General features: G+C 44.8%; 1 long non-coding RNA gene across 1 annotated transcript in view; it reads right to left on the bottom strand.

Annotated features, from left to right (window-relative positions):
- Positions 1 to 954: 954 nt before the first annotated feature.
- Positions 955 to 17,999, bottom strand: part of LOC138793409 (uncharacterized) — a 33,704-nt gene continuing 16,659 nt past the window's right edge. The window contains exons 2-3 of the long non-coding RNA XR_011363256.1: positions 2,471 to 2,527; positions 955 to 1,157 (exon numbers count right to left, since the gene is read on the bottom strand). This is a non-coding gene — a long non-coding RNA (uncharacterized lncRNA). The remainder of the gene's footprint in view (positions 1,158 to 2,470; positions 2,528 to 17,999) is intronic.

Below are 17,999 nucleotides of genomic sequence, written 5' to 3' on the forward strand. Positions count from 1 at the left end.
CACTTACACTTAAACGCCGCGGTTGCCGCGGTTTAAGGGGTTAATGACACGCGGCAGCGCGATCACTGCAGCGTGTCATTACCGGTGAGGTCCCGGCTGCTGTTTGCAGCCGGCCCCCACCTGCTATGAAGCGCGCTCCGCTCCGGAGCACGCTTCATAGCGGGAGAAACACCCAGGACGTAAGGTTACGTCATGGGTCGTCTGGGGACAGACTTCCATGACGTAACCCTACGTCCAGGGTCGTCTAGGGGTTAAAGGAAACCCTCTTTAAATGGGTACTCCAGAGACAACAATTGTATTTGTGCTCCCTGCTGCCACCTCTGTCCATGTCAGGAACTGTCCGGAACAGAAGAGGTTTTCTATGGGATTTGCTACTACTCTGGATAGTTCCTGACACGGACAGAGGTGGCAGCAGAGAGCACTGTGTCAGACTGGAAAGAATACACCACTTCCTGCAGGGCATACAGTAGATGATAAGTACTGGAAGACTGGAGATTTTTAAATAGAAACAATTTACAAATCTGTATTACTTTCTGGCACCAGTTGGTTTAAAAACATTGCACCCCCGGAGTACCCCTTTAATTGAAATAAATATATATATATATATATATATATATATATATATATATATATATATATATATATTGCATTTGTGGGCTTAGTAGAAAAATAACAAGATGGAAACCTGGCAGAAAGTAAAAGTTTATTACCTGACTGCTAGTGACAAGCGCTGTGAAGTCCTCCTGCGAGCAGCACATTGAAGTCATCTCAATTCTAACCAGGATCCTCTTGGCAGACAGTGATGGAGTGTGTATATTTATAGATCATGTTCCAATAGAAAATTGTTTCATGTTGTTTGTTAAGGATGCAAAGAAAACAGAATTCTTTGGAAATAGTCGAGATTTATGAAATTCTAAAAAGGCATTAAAAATAAATTTATTAAAAAACGTCAGGATGGATGAATCACGTCTCATTACAACGACAACTAAGGAAGGAGGGGAGAGCAGAAGTTGCAGGAAAATTAAAGAACATTTGGGAAAAAAGTTTCCGTTTGATGGATCCAGAGATGGAGGCTGTGAAAAATTCACTACTCTGTGTATCAATCCTGACACTTCAAGGGACATGGGAGAAGTCTCGATCATCTCATCAGCAAGTCACTGTGAAACATTACATTCAAATGGTTTACATAATTTCAATAAACTTTGCATAAATCAATAGGACGAGTGAATAAAAGAAATTTTATAATATATCTTATCAGAGAAAAATGCTTCTCTTATAATACGCCTCCCTCATATTCGTTCTGTAATATATCTTATCAGAGAAAAATGCTTCTTTCTCATATTAAGCCTCCCTCATATTCAATCTGTTTATTTAATTCTGTATGGTGTTTACATCTAGTAGCTAGTAGGTAACTGGGAGATCATGTTATATGCTGCCCATACAAGTTTATGGCAATGCGAGGGCTAAAAGGGAATTGGGAAGGGGAGTAAATTAAAACAGGAAAAGCAGCCAGTGACACAGAAAAAAGTTGCATAGAGAATAAACAAGTGCTAATTTATTCCAGGTTCATTATTTCTCAATAATGTCCTCATTTCTGCTGTCACTTCTTAGGGTGTGTATGGAGGCCTAGGTGAGCAGGATCTTCTCTTTGGAGATAATTAGAGATGGGCAGTGCTTCTCCACAAAGTCAGACAAATAGTGAGATTCTCCTCATGTACACACAAATAGTGCTTCTCCTCATGTACACACAAATAGCGCTTCTCCTCATGTACACACAAATAGTGCTTCTTCTCCTGTACATAAAAATAGTGCTGCTCCTCAAAGTCCCATAAATAGTGAGCTTCTCCTCATGTACACACAAATAGTGCTTCTTCTCCTGTACATAAAAATAGTGCTTTTCCTCATGTATACACAAATAGTGCTTCTTCTCCTGTACATACAAATAGTGCTGCTTCTTCTTCTTCTTCTTCTCCTCCTCATGTACACACAAATAGTGTTTCTCCTCATGTATATACAAATAGTGCTTTCCCTCATGTATGCACAAAAAGTGCTTCACCTCATGTACACACAAATAGTGCTTCTCCTAATGTACACACAAATAGTGCTTCTCCTCATGTACTGTATACTCAAATAGAACATCTCCTCATGTACACACACATAGTGCTTCTCCTCATGTACACACAAATAGTGCTTCTCATGGACACACAAATAGTAAGCTTCTTTTCATGTATACACAAATAGTGCTTCTCGTTATGTACACAGTACATAAGGAGAAGTAACACAGTAACACCAAGTCATGGATTTCTAGTAGGAATAACAGAGGATCAGCCCATCGGAGAACCATAAGAGTAGCTAATCCAGGATTGTTATTTCATAGAGAATGCAAGGACTTAGTGAAATAGACAAGTGGTGACACGTTCCCTTTAAGAGGAAGGGGAACCCTGGCTACATCTGTATATGAAATACTCACCCCCTGCTGCTCCTGTGCATTGACTCTGTCCAATAGGTGGTCCCTGTACTTCTGTCTCTACCAAAAAAAAAAAAAAAACACATGTTAATTTGTGATTGTTGCATCTGACATGGCATCATCAGAAGGGGCCAGAACACTGACACCAGCCAGACGCATGGGATTTGCAGAAGGTTAATATACTGTTTATTTTATTTTCCTGTAGTTAATCCTAAATGAATTTGGTGCACTGGGGGCGGGGCTACCGCCATGGAGCACTGATCTGCCCCTCCCCCTCTCATGATTATAATGGAGGGATGTCACTCCAGCCGTTCATTACTGCAGAGAGCTGGATGAATGGTGGATTTACTATCCAATCTAATTCATAGACAGTGAAAGGAGATTTACTAAGATGTTTTTATCAAGTTTTTTGTGTGTGTTTTTTATATTTTACTTTTTAGACATATTTTTTATGCATTTGCAAAACTTTTTTTTTGCAAACTGTCAGGTTTTGACCTAACACCCCCCAAATGTAACGTAGAAAAGTGGCCTGGAAAAGTCCAAATAATAAATCCCCCCCTCCCCATGCTTTCCCCTTAGACCAGTCTCAAGCCAAGCAGATAAGCCACGCCCATTTCTCAATAATACACGCCCCCTTTTTTTTTAACAAAAGTATCTAAAAGACATAATACACATGAGCAAAATGTATTCATCAATTTAAAATATCAAACCTTTCAGTACCTATCAGCTGTGGTATGTCCTGCAGGAAGTGGTGTATTCTTTCCAGTCTGACACAGTGCTCTCTGCTGCCACCTTTGTCCATGTCAGGAACTGTCCAGAGCAGGAGAGGTTTTCTATGGGGATTTGCTACTGCTCTGGACAGTTCCTGACATGGACAGAAGTGGCAGCAGAGATCAGTGTGTCAGACTGGGAAGAATACACCACTTCCTGCAGGACACACAGCAGCTGATAAGTACTGGAAGATCTGAGATTTTTAAATAGAAGTAAATCTATCTACAAATCTATATAACTTTCTGACACCAGCTGATTTAAAAAAAAAGCAGTTTTCATCAGAGTACCTCTTTAACCTCCATTGTTAGACAGCAGAGATGCAACTTATAGTACCCAGGCCCCAATGCAGAATTTGTAAGAGGCGCCTGCACTGACCTTGTCCCATTTATAATACTGATGTCCTGAGGGGAGGCAGACAGCAGGGTCGGGGTGCTACTTTTACCTTTGCACCCTCTATATACACCTCTGATCTGTAGTGCGCTATGAGTAACAACACTTTGTCGGCTTCTTACAGAAATTTGCTTTTACTTTTCCATTGAAAAACAGAGAATGAAGCATTGTAGCTTTCAATATTGCTGACATCTAGTGGCCAGACGGGTTCTGTAGACCATCCGGAAAACCTGTATTTACAGTCTACAGTAAAAGTGAACGTTATCACCAGATTATTCCACGTAAGAGGAGGACTCCCCAGCAGACTAGTGATGAAGATCCCGGCGCACATCACGTCTATGTCAGCTGCTCACTTCAATGTGGATAAGGTCCGATAACAATCTGAACTCTTTAAGGGTATCTTGACTATACCTCAAAGCCAGATCTCAAAAATCGAGACCTGGGTTCTAGTACATGCCTTGCCTTATAAATAAGCCTAAACATCACATCACATCAACTGGTTTCAGAAAGTTGTATAGATTTGTAATTTACTTCTATTTAAAAATCTCCAGTCTTCCAGTACTTATCAGCTGTTGTATGTCCTGCTGGAAGTGGTGTATTCTTTCTAGTCTGCTGCCACCTCTTTCCATGTCAGGAACTGTCCAGAGCAGCAGCAAGTCCTCATAGAACACATCTCCTGCTCTGGACAGTTCCTGACATGGACAGAGGGGGCAGCAAAGAGCAGTGTGTCAAACTGAAAAGAATACACCACTTCCTGCAGGGCATACAGCAGCTGATAAGAGTTGAAATTTTTTAATAGAAATAAATCACAAATCTATATAACTTTCTGAAACCAGTTCATTTGAAAGAAAAGAAAAAGGATTTTCACTGGAGTACCCCTTTAACCTTACCTAGTTTTAAATGCAAATGAGCCTGCATGTTCTAAATGTTTCTTATACACCCAGACCCAGCACGGCAGAGAGGTCAGAGGATTTTTCAAAATAATGTTTAATGTATAGACTGAGGTCACGGGTCATATGGCTTTATAACAGGAGAATAAATAATCATGGCAATATGATTCATTATATACTGTAGTGTCAGTGCTTAAATCCCGGGGGAACTGCATAACAAGTTACATTCAGGAGGATGAGGATCTCTACCTACTATAATATATGTGAATGGAGAAGAAAGTAATATCCAAGTGACGTGATTGGATCCCTGATTCAGTATTTATTTATACATGGAGAATGTTATTTATATACTGTATAAGCCAAGCATGTTTGACACCTGGGAGGAGCTTAGCATGGTAATAGTTGTACTTAAAGGAGTTTCAAAGATCCACAGTGTCAAATCATGCAAGGTCCAACCCCTAAGACCCCTACAATGTCTAAAACAGGGCCCAGGGTTCCATAGTCTCACTGCTCTTACATTAACCCTTAGAGGACCGGGCCAATTTCAATTTTTGCGGTTTCGTTTTTTCCTCCCTGTGCATAAAAGGCCATAGCACTTGCATTTTTTCACCTAGAGACCCACATGAGCCCTTATTTTTTGCGCCACTAATTGTACTTTGCAATGACATGCTGAATTTTTTTTATAAAGTACACTGCGAAACCAGGAAAAAATTCAATGTGTGGTGAAATTGAAAAAAAAAAAAAAACGCATTTCTTTTATTTGGGGGGTATTTGTTTTTACGCCATTTGCCCTGGGGTAAAACTGACTTGTTATATATGTCCCTCAAGTTGTTACGATTACAACGATATGTAACATGTATAACTTTTATTGTATCTGATGGCCTGTAAAAAATTCAAACCATTGTTAACAAATATATGTTCCTAACAATCGCTCCCTTCCCAGGCTTATAGAGCTTATATCCTTTGGTCTATGGGGCTGTGTGAGGTGTCATTTTTTGCGCCATGATGTTTACTTTCTATCGGTACCTTGATTGCGCATATGCGACTTTTTGATCGCTTTTTATTACAATTTTGTCTGGATTTGATGCGACCAAAAATGCACAATTTTGCACTTTGGGATTTTTTGGCGCTTACGCCATTTACCGTGCGAGATCAGGAATGTGATTAATTAATAGTTCGGGCGATTACGCACGCGGCGATAGCAAACATGTTTATTTATTTATTTATTTTTATTTATAACCTGGGAAAAGGGGGGTGATTCTAACTTTTATTTGGGGAGGGGATTTTTTATTGATCATAACACTTTTTTTTTTCTTTTACACTTATACTAGAAGCCCCCCTGGGGTTAGGGTTATTCCCCCCTGGGGTTAGGGTTATTCCCCCTGGGGTTAGGGTTATTTCCCCTGGGGGACTTCTAGTATAAGTTTGAAAGCTGCATCCGATTACTTTATTAGCGGACACGGCGAACGGACCATGCCCGCTAAAAGCCATGGTCCCGGGCTACGAGCAGAACCCGGGACTGCGGCGATTCAGAGCGTGGCCGCCGCGCACACATGGAGGCGGCCCTGGACGTCCAAGAATCCAAGTCTGTTCTGTTTTCTCTAGACTTAGAGGATGACCCCTTGTCATGATTACAGGCCTAGGAGTAAAAAGATCACAAGAAACATGTCTGTATTGTCCATTCATATATTTGTACATCGTGATCAGGTCGCCCGTAAAACGTATTTTTTCTCAACTGAATAACTCCAAGCTTGATAACCTGTCCTGGTCCTGTAACCCACCCATTCCCTTAATGACCTTTGTTGCCCTCCTCTGCACCCGCTCCAGTTCAGCTGTGTCCTTCTTATATACCGGTGCCCAAAACTGTACACAGTATTCCATATGTGGTCTGACCAGTGATTTATAAAGAGGCAAAACTATGTTCTCATCTTTAGCATCTATACCTCTTTTGATGCACCCCATTATTTTATTAGCCTTGGCAGCTGCTGTCTGCCACTGATCACTAAAGTTGAGTTTACTGTCCACTAATACCCCCAGGTCCTTTTCGGAAGTAGTTTTACCCAGTGTTTTATTATTTAGCACATAAGTGTACTTCTTACATAACTGTAATTATTTCTACGGGCCAAATGCATAACCTTACATTTATCCACATTAAAATTCATTTGCCATTTCTCTGCCCAGGCCTCCAGCTTCTCCAAATCCCTCTGTAATATGATATTATCCTCCTCTGTGCTGATTACCTTACCCAGTTTAGAATCATTGGGAAAAAATGAGATTCTACTCTGTAGCCCCTCCACAAGGTCATTAATAAACATAATAAAAAGAAGTGGACACAATACTGACCTCAACTAGTAACTAAAACGCAATGAGAGTATGCCTACCAATGATCGCCCTCTGTTTCCTATCACTTAACCAGTTCCCTACCAATTTGCATGTGTTTTCGCCTAGTCTGAGCATCCTCATTTTATATACCAACCTTTAATGCGGCACAGTTTCAAATACATTTGAAAGTCCAGATACACAACATCCACAGCCTCCCCCAGGTTCAGTCTATAACTGACCTCTTCATAGAAGCCGATGAGATTAGTGTGACAGGACCGAACCCTCATAATTCCATGCTGGTGCTGCGTTTTAAGATTATTTTCATTAAGATACTCCAGTATAGCTATTACAAAACCCTCAAATACTTTACCCACAATAGATGTTAGACTTACAGGCCTATAGTTTCCAGCATCACTATTTGACCTCTGTTTGGATATCAGTATTACACTGGCTATGTGCCAGTGTTTAAATTTAATAGGTTTTTGGTACAAACACTGATTAGCAGTTTAGATTTGAGATGAAGAATTACTTGCTTGCAAAGTTTCTAGTAAGTCTTAGATAAAGTCTTGGACTTAAAGGACAACTTCCGCGGGCCCCCGCCCCCCCCAAAAAAAAAAAAAAAAAAAAACACAGACACACACAGACACCATACTCACCATCCCTCCGCCGTCCAGCGATGTCTCTGACTTCCGGGTCCTGGGGATGGAAAAGGCTGCCAGTGCGCTTTCGGGAAGTGGGGGAAGGGGGCCAGACCGGGTATTTAACCACATTACAAAGTTATATAACTTTGTAATGTGTGTTAAATAAGCTAAAAAAAAAATTTCGTGGGAGTTGTTCTTAAAGTAAGGCTAGGAGGTTTCAGCAAAGGACCTGTCCTATATGCATAACACTCTGTTGGGGAGAGACTTACAACCTTGGCTTCAGTTGCGTGACTTGAATATAGAGAAATAACCTGCTCTCACTGCTGTGAAGTTCTATTTAATGCTGGAGTGTAACATCCAGGAGTACATGGGCTGGGGTTGCACCACCAGGTGGAGCTAGTCCCTTGAGATTACCGAGCAATAGTCAGCGGGGCATGTCGGCTAATTGCACTTCTCCAAACCTTTATGTAGATGTCTTTGTTCATACTCGAAGACTTGGGACACATATTTAGCGACAACCAGGCCCGGATTGGTAATCTGGCAAACCGGGCAAATGCCCACTGGGCTGCCAGGATAACCAATCCGGGGGCCGCTGGTCCTGGCCCCCATCTGCACCGGCCACCAGCAGTGGCTGCTAGAATAGCGCAGCCGGCCGCTGCGCTATTCATTCAGCCTCTGCAGAGGGCCGGTGACCTGGCCCTTTAACTGTGAGCGTTCAAGATGGACGCTCACAGTCTGCAGCGGCCGCATTCTGACTGACAGAGCCAGGGAACCATTGGCCCCTGGCCCTGCCAGTCACTCTTGTGGCATGTGCCCCCCCGGGCCAGTCTTCGCGGCTGAAAGTTGTCAGGGCCGGCCCGGGGCCGCAGACGTGCCACGCGCAGGCACGTCTGCAGGCACCTCTGCCAGGCTCCCAGCGGCTGATGTCACTGACGCGCCGCTGAGGACCTGTGAGGAGAGACGCCGCCGCCGAGCTGCAGCATAGAGAAGAGGCTGCAGACTGAAGATCCGGGACCAGGAGGAAGAAGCTGCTGGGAGCGAGGTGAGGTGAGAATGTTCTTTTTTTAAATTTTTTATTTAACCCCTTCACATGTGGCCATATGGGGGGGGGGGGTCTCTACAGGGGGGCTATTCTATATGGGGGGATGGCTGTCTGGGGCTTTACAGGGGCTATTCTCTATGAGAGGATGCAGGGGGGCTATTATTTATGCGGGGATGCAGGGGGGGGGCTATTCTATATGGGGGGGATGCAGGGGGCTATTCTCTATGAGGGAATGCAGGGGGGGGCTATTCTATATGGGGGGATGCAGGGGGGGCTATTCTATATGGGTGGGATGCAGGGGGGGCTATTCTATATGGGGGGGATGCAGGGGGGCTATTATATACGGGGGGATGCAGGGGGGGCTATTCTATACGGGGGGATGCAGCGGGGGCTATTCTATATGGGGGGATGCAGGGGGGCTATTCTATATGGGGGACGCAGGGTCTATTCTCTATGAGGGGATGCAGGGGGGCTATTCTCTATGAGGGGATGCAGGGGGGCTATTCTCTATGAGGGGATGCAGGGGGGCTATTATATATGGGGGGGATGTAGGGGGGATGGCTGTCTGGGGCTCTACAGGGGGGGCTATTCTATATGGGGGGATGCAGGGGGGCTACTATATATGGGGGATGCAGGGAGGGGCTATTCCATATGGGGGATGCGGGGGGGGGGCTATTCTATATGGAGGGATGCAGGGGGGCTGTTCTATATGGAGGGATGCAGGGGGGCTATTCTATATGGGGGTGCGGGGGGCTATTCTGTATAGGGGGGATGCAGGAGGGAGGATGGCTGTCTGGGGCTCTACAGGGGGGCTATTCTATATGGGGGGGATGTATAGATGAGGATGTTGCTGGAGCAAGAATCCTAAAATGTCTGGCAGATCGCGTGGAGAGAAGTCATGGCCACAGAAGCCTTCATGATGGCCGGAGCCAGATGGAGAAGAAAAGGAAAAGTGGACATCTCTTCATGCAGAGAAGACGCCTACTGTGAGTCACAGGATGTAACTGCACTACTATCACTTACAAAGTCGGCAGAACCTTTATACAGCTGGGATCTACCTCTTTATCGGGGTGTCAAACTCAAGCCCTCCAGCTGTTGCAAAACTACAATTCCCAACATGCTTTAGCTGTCCAGGCATGCTGGGATTTGTAGTGTTCTAACAGCTGGAGGGCCGGAGTGTGACACCTGTGTTCTATGGTCACTGCTGTGGTAGAATATTGGTCTTTATATAGTGGCTATTATTTGATGACAGTATAGTGGTATCCAGTCACTGTATGGTGGAAGTAGTGGGCATGGTGTGATGGTATGGTGGTATTATCCAGTCACCGTATGCTGAGGGCAGTGGGCATGGTGTGATGGTATTACTCGTCCTGTGTATTCTGGTATTATTGGTAATATTAGTGTTGTATATAGTGGATTGTATTCAGTCACAGTGTAGTGGTATTAGTCACTATGTGGTGATAATGGCCGTGCTCATGGTGTGGTGATATTATTTGTTACTTATATACTGGTAGTATTGGCAATATTGGTGGGTTTGCTTAGTAACAGTATGGCAGTAATGTGTACGGTGTGTTGATATTTGCTTACTGGTGTTATTAACTATGAGAGTATCATGCACAGAAAATTACACAGAATATGTATCCTAAAATTTGTCCTGGGGGAGGGGGGGGGATGGATAGATGGATAGATGGATAGATATCCAGTAAGAAATGGCTATCTAGCAGCTTATTATGTAGCTTTGATTACACATGAGATCACAACCAGCAGACACATTTTAATAATTAAACCTTACTACTTATACCGCCATTATATGTAGTGCAGACATAGTAAGGATAAAAGGGATTTAAAAAATATAGTAACTTTTGTCCAAAAACAGCACCACCCTGTCCTCAGACTGTGTGTGGTATTACAACTTGGCTTCATTCACTTCAATGGAACTGAGCTGCAATACCTCACACAAACTGAAGAAGAGTGTGGCGCTGTTTCTGGAAGAAAGTGGCCATGTTTTTCGCCTTTAAAGGGAATCTGTGAGGTCCGTACCAGGTCTAGGGCTGTAGATCTCAGCAGACAGGTGTGAGGGAGATATCACTGACAGGACCTTTAGTCCAGTGTAAACTTTTATAATTGTCCTTTTCATTACTAACTAAAGTTTCACAACAGCAGCAGCAGCCTATATATCCATCAGTCAGAGCAGGAAGGGGCGGGGCAGAAGGTGCTGCTGTGGCTCCACCTCTGTGACACTTCAGCTGGTAATGAAAAGAATGATTATAGAGGTTTATGCTAAGTTTACACGAGGCGATTATCGGCCCGATCGTACGATTAACGATTTCGAAGTAACAATTTTTTTTTATAACGATCAGCGTTTAGATGGTACGATATATTGTATGGAAAAATCTTTTTGCGATCGTGCGCCCGCAGCCCGGCCCGCCCGCAGCACGCTTCCCCGCTCAACTGCAGCCCCCTGCGCCGCCCCGATCGCCACCCCCGCCGCTGCTCCGATCGCCCCCATCGCCGCGGCCAAGAGCATACGAATTTTTTGATTTATGAACATGTTAAAAGATCAAAATGAACGATTTTTCGATCGTTCGCCGCGTTTACACGTACGATTATTGTTTGAATTTGATTGTTATCGCGAAAATTCGCCCGATAATAGTTTCGTGTAAACGTAGCATTACACTGGACTAAAGATCCAGTCCCTGATCTGTACGCTGGGATCTACAGCTGTGTACCTTGTATAGACCCCACAGGTTCCCTTTAACGGCTAAATGAAGCCGAATTTGCTACAGTGCGTATTTTACACGGCTATCCATGATATGGTGTGTGGGCTGCTGGGGTTTGATTGCCAGGGCTGATTTTAAGTCCCAGTCCGGCCCTGGCGACAACCCCCCCACAACATGGACGGTTAGGTTCCCTTTTTAGTGGTAGTTACGCCTAAGTGGTCTAGCAGGCCATAGTCTTGCTGGCAGGAACTTTTCGGATAATAGGAAAGGACTTCCTGAGGAACCTGAGCTATGGTTCAGGACTTCAACCAGGAATGAGTTTGATCCCAGTGCTTCGCTCACCAAACTTCTAAGGGAAGGCTGGGACTAGTCTCCGACTGGAAGGAAGTAACCTGAGGTACCTAAGTATCTGATAGGTCAGGACCTTCTAGAAAGACCTGTGATAGGCTGAGCAGTCAGATGGCAGATGGCAAGCTATCCTCTTGCACACTTACAATTGTTAAAAAACAATTAACCCCTTCAATGTCCTTCAGCGTGCTGGCTGTATAGAAGACAGCCATCTTCTGGCCAAAAAGTAGTACTACACAGAGTACTGCATAGAGGAATCCATCAAAAGCATGCATGCAGTACCTGAGCACACGACAGTGGCACATGGGTTCTGGGACACTGCAATGTCTTCCATAATCAGAGTCATTCATGTTTTGTATTTCTTTTCTTTTCTACTCTGACCACTATGATGACTTCTTTCAGCCATTATTCGCCTCTATAAAATTCTCATTCTTTCAGCACTCTCCCCATCACAACGTCCATAATAATAATAATAATACCACAGGGACTAATAGTACCCCCATAGTGCCCTCTTAGGCACTACCTTTCGTCCTTGGTGAGGACAACACAGAAGAGGTTTCAAAGTTTCTAATACTGTATACACCCCCCCCCCCCCCCCCCGCAGGTAGCCCCCGTACTGTAAACACTCCCCCCCCCCCCCTTTGCAGGTACTCCTACACTGTACACACTCCCTCCCTGCAGGTAGCCCCCATATTGTTTACACTCCCCCCCCCCTTGCAGGTACTCCTATACTGTATACACTCCCTCCCTGCAGGTACTCCTATACTGTATACATTCCCTCCCTGCAGGTAGCCCCCATATTGTATACACTCCCCCCGCAGGTAGCCCCCATACTGTATACACCCCCCACCCCTGCGGGTAGCCCCCATACTCTATACACTCCCCCTCACTTGCAGGTAGCCCCAATACTCTATCCCCCCGCAGGTAGTCCCCATACTGTATACACTCCCCACCTGCAGGTAACCCCGATACTGTATACACTTCCTCCCTGCAGGTAACCCCGATACTGTATACACTCCCCCCCCCTGCAGGTAGCCCCCATACTGTATACACTGCCCCCCTTGCAGATTGAGCCCCCATACTGTATACACTCCCCCTTCAGTTAGCCCCCATGCTGTATACACTCCCCCCTGCAGGTAGTTCCTATACTGTATACACCCCCCCCAGGTGGCCCCCATGCTGTATACTGTACATTCTCTAACACCCCCTTACTGTATACATTCCCCAACACCACCACCCGGCAGGTAAATCCCTTTCTATATACACTGTACACTGTTAGGGTGCCTTCACACCTACCGGATCTGCTGTGGATCCAGTGTCATTCAACCCTATGACACTACATACTTGCAGCAAGATTGACAACCTGCTGCGAGTATGTAAATTAACTCCCTTGGTGGCCGGAGTGTAACTTATACTGATAGAGGCCCCCATCATCCCGCCCGCACAGACCGCTGTTAGATGGTGCAGGCTTCCCTCCAGTGTGTTCAGCGCTGTGCTGCTGCTGCTGTCGGGCACGGCTCTCTCCTCACGGCTCTCGGCGTCCCCCTCAAAGCAAGCTGGAGCGGTGTGTGCAGCGTCCAGAGCCGTGAGGAGAGAGCCGTGCCCGGCAGCAGCAGCACAGCGCTGAACACACTGGAGGGGAGCCTGCACCATCTAACAGCGGTCTGTGCGGGCGGGATGATGGGGGCCTCTATCAGTATAAGTTACACTCCGGCCACCAAGGGGGTTAATTTACATACTCCGCCTCCCCTCCTGTACATCTGGCAAGGACGGGACCTTTGCTCTAACCTGCCCAGGCATCCAATGCATCTGCCTGCCAAATTTTGGGTCAAATGGTTCAGGCGTTTGGAAGTCTATATCTATATCATTTTTATGATATATATATATATATATATATATATATATATATATATATATATATATATAGATAGATAGATAGTAGTGGGAATTAGCATCACAAGTGGTAGGCACAAGCAGGCTTTGGATGCGACAAAAAGTATTTATTGGTAACAAACCAGAAAAAAAAAAATAGTCCAGCATGAGGCTTTTGCAGCAGCCGTTCAAGCTTCAAACACAAAGCGATTGCCTTTTTAGGAACATTAACAGAAAGAATATATACAAATAAATATTATTATTATTATTATTATTATTATTATTATACACCACCGTGTAGTTATGTCCTCATTCAGACCAGCAAGTCTGTAGCAGCTCGGTTGCAGGGCTTCTCTCTTCAGCTCCTGCCAGATTCACTGTGGATCAACTGACTCTCAGCAGCTTGTGTCTCCACACCTGAGGTACCAAGTCAGAGGCTTTTAAAAAAAAAAAAACAGCAGCTCAAAGAAAGACAGCCCACAGCAGCTATACTAAATAGCGAATGTCACTAACCTATAGTTACTGACCACGAACTGCTGTCTTTCCCCCACAGAGTCCCAGGACCTCTGTGGCAAATACATTGTACTTCAACTGCTGCAATTCAGGTATATGGAAGGTCCGGGATGTACTGGCAACCCTGACCTCCCTGGAACTTCCATACAGAGCACCATAACCTGCTTGGCACATATGTACCTTCCACTATTTTTCCTAATGGTTGACTACAAAATATATATATATATATATATATATATATATATATATATATATATACATATATATATATACATACATATATATATATATATACATATATATATATATATATATATATATATATATATTTCAAAATCTTTCTTAATTATGTCTGTGGGATGAGTATCGAGTGTAACAATCCTTTTCCCCTACAGGGGACCTTGTCATTTCTCGGTTTAATTAGAAAAGGAGCAATACTGTTAATGGAAATTTGGGAAAACGCACTGATAGCGGAGTAATTGTTTGGGTGATATATTTTATCCCTGCTTTTATTATTGCGAGTTAAAAAAAAAAAAAAAAGAAGAAGTGGAAATGTTGCCATTTATTAGGAGCGGCTTCCCTGTGATTGATTAATTACATCTGCTAATTAGATATGCACTCCGTTAGATTAAGTAAAAGTTCCAGCTTCATTAATGTAGCATTAAGATACAATCAAATCTAAAAATCCTCCATCCTACAATTTACTAATTCCATGATAACATCTGCCCCAATTAGAAAGTATTAGGATAGCGAGCGGCGTGCTCTCAGATGGAGTGCTGGGCGCGCAGTCATTAGAAAATGCTTACATGTTGGTTTTTTTTTTTTTTTTTTTTTTTTTTTTTTTAAGCTTAATTTATGTGTTCAACAAAAGGAGCATATGGGTTTGTATATCATAGGTTACAGCGGTGGCTGCAGTAGGATTGTGATTTACACATACGTTGTATTGTTACGCTGTAGAACACTGAGTTTCCTAATGAGCATCACCAAAATATTTACATCTTATAAATTACATTTTGAGCCTATTAGATGGCGCAAATTGTGACAATATTTCCATTAACCCCTTCCAGTCCTGCTCTATACTTAAAGATGAACAAAGCGAATCTGACAATGTTCTGAATTGGCCATTACATTCGCTTCAAAACGATTCGCCATATTCACTTTGCAAATAAACTAAACATGGCGGCCACCCACGTTTGCTTACAGTACTGTCTTTTGGCGGGAGCAAAGATTATTCATAATCAGTGTCGGACTGGGGTATCTGGGGCCCACCAGAGGAAATAATCCTGGGGGCCCACCAATGAAGAACCAGTGAGAAATTACATGTCAGTCAGTGTTTGTGCAGGTTCTAAAGCTGGGGGCCCACCGGAGGATTCCCCGGTCCTCCGGTGAGCCAGTCCAACACTGTCCATAATTCCTTACACCTGTCCAATCATCTACAGGCCCCACTGTGATGTCAGTAACCCCCCCCCCCCCCCCCCACTACCACCACCACCTCTATATAAGGTGATTGGCTTCCTGGAGGTGGCCAGGCTGGGTATAGTGGAGAGAAGGTTGCAGTGGGCAGAACAGAACAGAAATACAGAGAGATAGGGCCCTATTCCACAGTAACGATAATCGGCCGGATTGGGCCCATTTGGCCCAATTCGGCCGATTATCGTTCGGTGAAATAGAGAGAACGATCAGCCGATGATCGTGTCATCGGCTGATCGTTCATTTAGGGCCAGACCTAAAATCATCGTTCCCCCACCGCGCATCGCTACGGTTGAATAGCGGTGCGCGGCGGGCGACCGACGATTTGAGAAGAAACAGCAGCAGCATCATCATACATTACCTGGCTGCAGGGCTTCTTCATCTTCTGCGCTGTCTTCATCCCCGGGTCCCGCGCGCTCTATCTTCTGAATGGCCGGTCAGCTGACGGACCGCTCAGCCAATCACAGGCCGGGACCACCGCAGCCTGTGATTGGCTGAGTGTGGCCTGTCAGCTGACCGGTCATTCAGAAGATAGAGCGCGGGGGACCCGGGGAGGAGACGGAGCGGAGGAGAAGCCCTGCAGCCAGGTAATGTATGATGCTGCAAGGGCTGCAAGGACATCAGTAACAATGTCCTTGCAGCCCTCGCTCAACGATCATCGGGCCGTGGAATAGGCCCAGTAATCTAGCAGATCGCCGCTCGTTCACATCGTTGATCGGGCCCTCCTCGGCCCGTGGAATAGGACCCATAGGGACAGAGAGGAGAGGAGGGTGGAGTGTGGGTGGTTTTATGTGGGAGTTGTGAAGCCATTGTTCAGTATACCAAAGCACTGGGTGCTGGGTGTGCATTATATCAAGTCACTGGGTGCTGGGTGTGCATTATAGGAAGTCACTGGGTGCTGGGTGTGCATTATAGGAAGTCACTGGGTGCTGGGTGTACATTATAGGAAGTCACTGGGTGCTGGGTGTGCATTATAGGAAGTCACTGGGTGCTGGGTGTGCATTATATCAAGTCACTGGGTGCTGGGTGTGCATTATATCAAGTCACTGGGTGTGCATTATATCAAGTCACTGGGTGCTGGGTGTGCATTATAGGAAGTCACTGGGTGTGCATTATATCAAGTCACTGGGTGCTGGGTGTGCATTATAGGAAGTCACTGGGTTCTGGGTGTGTATTATACCAAGTCACTGGGTGCTGGGTGTGCATTATAGGAAGTCACTGGGTGTGCATTATAGGAAGTCACTGGGTGCTGGGTGTGCATTATAGGAAGTCACTGGGTGTGCATTATATCAAGTCACTGGGTGCTGGGTGTGCATTATAGGAAGTCACTGGGTGCTGGGTGTGCATTATATCAAGTCACTGGGTGCTGGGTGTGCATTATAGGAAGTCACTGGGTGCTAGGTGTGCATTATAGGAAGTCACTGGGTGCTGGGTGTGCATTATAGGAAGTCACTGGGTGCTAGGTGTGCATTATAGGAAGTCACTGGGTGCTGGGTGTGCATTATAGGAAGTCACTGGGTGCCAGGTGTGCATTATAGGAGGTCACTGGGGGCTGGGTGTGCATTATATCAAGTCACTGGGTGCTGGGTGTGCATTATAGGAAGTCACTGGGTGCTGGGTGTGCATTATAGGAAGTCACTGGGTGTGCATTATAGGAAGTCACTGGGTGCTGGGTGTCCATTATAGGAAGTCACTGGGTGCTGGGTGTGCATTATATCAAGTCACTGGGTGCTGGGTGTGCATTATAGGAAGTCACTGGGTGTGCATTATAGTAAGTTACTGGTTGCTGGGTGTGCATTATATCAAGTCACTGGGTGCTGGGTGTGCATTATAGGAGGTCACTGGTTGCTGGGTGTGCATTATAGGAAGTCACTGGTTGCTGGGTGTGTATTATAGGAAGTCACTGGGTGCTGGGTGTGCATTATAGGGAGTCACTGGGTGCTGGGTGTGTATTATACCAAGTCACTGGGTGCTGGGTGTGCATTATAGGAGGTCACTGGTTGCTGGGTGTGCATTATAGGAGGTCACTGGTTGCTGGGTGTGCATTATAGGAAGTCACTGGGTGCTGGGTGTGCATTATAGGAGGTCACAGTGAGCACAGTGTCCATCTTAATCACTCACTGGGTGCTTATTTACCAATGTCCACTCCGGCCTGGGAAAACAATGATATTATGCCATTAATCCACCAACGTCCACTACTGTCCATGGTAGAAATTGAATGATTGACAGGCTGATTGACATTTCCCAATTCTGACAGTCACAGCGATAGCTGTTTAAAAAATTGCTACTCTGTAATAGTCCCACCATTGTAGCTACTATAGTTTGCCTGTTTTAATAAAAAAAAGTTTGTTTGTATGCGATTTGCAAATATTTGCAAATTTACGAAACAAATTTCCGAGTGATTCGTTCATCTTTATCCATACTGTGGCCAGTGACAATTTAAAAAAATCCAGGCATTTACAATTGCCATGTCCAAGCATTTCTGATAATGTCCTGTAGGAGAGATATAGATACATTCCCTCCATGTGTCTGCTTTGTTTTGCTAGCTTGTTG

The sequence above is a fragment of the Dendropsophus ebraccatus genome, chromosome 5 (genome assembly GCF_027789765.1).
Source record: "Dendropsophus ebraccatus isolate aDenEbr1 chromosome 5, aDenEbr1.pat, whole genome shotgun sequence".
Classification (NCBI taxonomy): Eukaryota; Metazoa; Chordata; class Amphibia; order Anura; family Hylidae; genus Dendropsophus; species Dendropsophus ebraccatus.